This window comes from Arachis stenosperma, chromosome 3, assembly GCF_014773155.1.
Source record: "Arachis stenosperma cultivar V10309 chromosome 3, arast.V10309.gnm1.PFL2, whole genome shotgun sequence".
Taxonomy (NCBI): Eukaryota; Viridiplantae; Streptophyta; class Magnoliopsida; order Fabales; family Fabaceae; genus Arachis; species Arachis stenosperma.
The window spans coordinates 127,399,287-127,402,900 of record NC_080379.1 but is presented as its reverse complement, the minus strand read 5'-3'; the positions used below and the strand labels follow the sequence as shown (position 1 = coordinate 127,402,900).

At 39.3% G+C, this 3,614-nt stretch overlaps 1 non-coding gene across 1 annotated transcript; it reads left to right on the top strand.

Annotated features, from left to right (window-relative positions):
• The first annotated feature begins 776 nt into the window (after positions 1 to 776).
• Positions 777 to 880, top strand: LOC130970979 (small nucleolar RNA R71). The gene has a single exon (XR_009082220.1). It is a non-coding gene; the product is annotated as a small nucleolar RNA R71 (small nucleolar RNA).
• Positions 881 to 3,614: the final 2,734 nt, after the last annotated feature.

The window sequence follows — 3,614 nt, the reverse complement described above, 5'->3', positions numbered from 1 at the left end:
CAAATTCGGCCATGTTTATGGCCTTGCACCCTCCTTTTGGATTTTCTTCTGTATTGCTTGGAAGAGTACTAGGAGGGAGTTCAGTAACTTTCTTGCTCAGCTGACCCACTTGTGCCTCCAAATTCCTAATGGAGGACCTTGTTTCAGTCATGAAACTTTGAGTGGTTTTGATTAGATCAGAGACCATGGTTGCTAAGTCAGAGGGGTTCTGCTTAGAATTCTCTGTCTGTTGCTGAGAAGATGATGGAAAAGGCTTGCCATTGCTAAACCTGTTTCTTCCACCATTATTGTTGTTGAAACCTTGTTGAGGTCTCTCTTGATTCTTCCATGAGAAATTTGGGTGATTTCTCCATGAAGAATTATAGGTGTTTCCATAGGGTTCTCCCAAGTAATTCACCTCTTCCATTGAAGGGTTCTCAGGATCATAAGCTTCTTCTTCAGATGAAGCATCCTTAGTACTGCTTGGTGCATTTTGCATTCCAGACAGACTTTGAGAAATCAAATTGACTTGTTGAGTCAATATCTTGTTCTGAGCCAGAATGGCATTCAGAGTATCAATCTCAAGAACTCCTTTCTTCTGACTTGTCCCATTGTTCACAGGATTCCTTTCAGAAGTGTACATGAATTGGTTATTTGCAACCATTTCAATTAGCTCTTGAGCTTCTGTAGGCGTCTTCTTCAGATGAAGAGATCCTCCAGCAGAGCTATCCAAAGACATCTTGGATAGTTCAGACAGACCATCATAGAAAATACCTATGATGCTCCATTCAGAAAGCATGTCAGATGGACATTTTCTGATCAATTATTTGTATCTTTCCCAAGCTTCATAGAGGGATTCTCCATCCTTCTGTCTGAAGGTTTGGACTTCCACTCTAAGCTTACTCAATTTTTGAGGTGGAAAGAACTTTGCCAAGAAGGCATTGACTAGCTTTTCCCATGAGTCCAGGCTTTCTTTAGGTTGTGAGTCCAACCATGTCCTAGCTCTGTCTCTTACAGCAAAAGGGAATAGCATAAGTCTGTAGACCTCAGGGTCAACCCCATTAGTCTTGACAGTGTCACAGATTTGCAAGAACTCAGCTAAAAACTGATGAGGATCTTCCAATGGAAGTCCATGGAACTTGCAATTCTGTTGCATTAGAGAAACTAATTGAGGCTTAAGCTCAAAGTTGTTTGCTCCAATGGCAGGGATAGAGATGCTTCTCCCATAGAAGTCGGAAGTAGGTGCAGTAAAGTCACCCAGCACCTTCCTTGCATTGTTTGCATTGTTGTTGTTTTCGGCTGCCATGTCTTCTTCTTCTTTGAAGATTTCTGTTAGGTCCTCTACAGAGAATTGTGCCTTAGCTTCTCTTAGCTTTCGCTTCAAGGTCCTTTCAGGTTCAGGGTCAGCTTCAACAAGAATGCCTTTGTCTTTGTTCCTGCTCATATGAAAGAGAAGAGAACAAGAAAATATGGAATCCTCTATGTCACAGTATAGAGATTCCTTGAGGTGTCAGAGAAAAAGAAAAATAGAAGGAAGAGGTAGAGGAATTCGAACTTAATCAGATAGAGTTCGAATTGTGCATTGAGAAGGAGTGGTACTCCATAAATAGAAGGATGTGAGAAGAGAGGAAGAAATTTTCGAAAATTAAGTTAAAAAGATTTTAAAAACATTTTTTAAAAACTTGAATTGATTTTCGAAAACTAAAAGTGGAAAAGACATCAAGTGATTTTTGAAAAAGATTTTGAAATTAGAAATCAAAAAGATATGATTGAAAACTATTTTGAAAAAGATGTGATTAAAAAGATTTGATTGAGAAGTTATGGTTTTAAAAAGATATGATTTGAAAACAATTTTTTTTTTAAAAAAAGATTTGATTTTAAAAATTAATGACTTGGCTAACAAGAAAAGATATGATTCAGACATTAAACCTTTCTCAACAGAAAAGGCAACATACTTGAAATGTTGAATCAAATCATTAATTGATAGCAAGTATCTTTGAAAAAGGAAAGAAATTGATTTTGAAAACATTTGATTGAAAAGATATGATTTGATTTTGAAAAACTTTGAAAACTTAAAAAAAAAATTGATTTTGAAAACAAAATCCTCCCCCTTGTGCCATCCTGGCGTTAAACGCCCAGAATGGTGCACATTCTGGCGTTTAACGCCCAATGCACTACCTTTTTGGGCGTTAAACGCCCAATCAGGCACCCTGGCTGGCGTTTAAACGCCAGTCTGTCCTTCTTCACTGGGCGTTTTGAACGCCCAGCTTTTTCTGTGTAATTCCTCTGCTGCATGTTCTGAATCTTCAGTTCCCTGTACTATTGACTTGAAAATAGAACCAAGATCAATTAAACAATGCATGCAAGACACCAAACTTAAAATTAGACACTAGACTTAAACAAGAAACATAAAATATTTTTGGTTTTTATGATTTTTATAAATTTTTTTGTGCTTTTTCGAAAATTATATGAAAATAGAAAATAAAGGTTTCAGAATTCTTAATTTGAATTCCAGGAATCATTGCAATGCTAGTCTAAGACTCCGGTCCAGGAATTAGACATGGCTTCACAGCCAGCCAAGCTTCCAAAGAAAGCTTCGGTCCAAAACACTAGACATGGCCAATGGCCAGCCAAGCCTTAGCAGATCATTGCTCCAATAGCAAGATTGATAGGAATCAACAAGCTCTTGTGATGATCAGTTGAAACCTCGGTCCAATAAGATTAGACATGGCTTCTCAGCCAGCCAGATTTCAACAGATCATCATGAAACTCTAGAACTCATTCTTAAGAACCCTGAAAAAAATACCTAATCTAAGCAACAAGATGAACCGTTAGTTGTCCATACACAAAACAATCCCCGGCAACGGCGCCAAAAACTTGGTGCACGAAATCGTGATCACTAAAACTTCGCACAACTAACCAGCAAGTGCACTGGGTTGTCCAAGTAATAAACCTTACGCGAGTAAGGATCGATCCCACGGAGATTGTTGGTATGAAGCAAGCTATGGTCACCTTGTAAATCTTAGTCAGGCAGACTCAAATGGGTATAGATGATGAATAAAACATAAAGATAAAGATAGAGATACTTATGTATATCATTGGTGAGAGCTTCAGATAAGCGTATAAAGATGCTGTCCCTTCCGTCTCTCTGCTTTCCTACTGTCTTCATCCAATCCTTCTTACTCCTTTCCATGGCAAGCTTATGCAAGGGTTTCACCGTTGTCATTGGCTACCTCCCATCCTCTCATTGGAAATGTTCAACGCACCCTGTCACGGCACGGCTATCCATCTGTCGGTTCTCAATCAGGCCGGAATAGAATCCAGTGATTCTTTTGCGTCTGTCACTAATGCCCCGCCCTCAGGAGTTTGAAGCACGTCACAGTCATTCAATCATTGAATCCTACTCAGAATACCACAGACAAGGTTAGACCTTCCATATTCTCTTGAATGCCGGCATCAGTTCTTGCCTATACCACGAAGACTCTGATCTCACAGAATGGCTGGCTCGTTTGTCAGGCGAGCGCTCGGTTGTCAGGCGATCAACCATGCATCGTGTATCAGGAATCCAAGAGATAAACATTAGAGCCTCGTTTGCTTGTAGAACAAAAGTGGTTGTCAGTCACTTTGTTCATAAG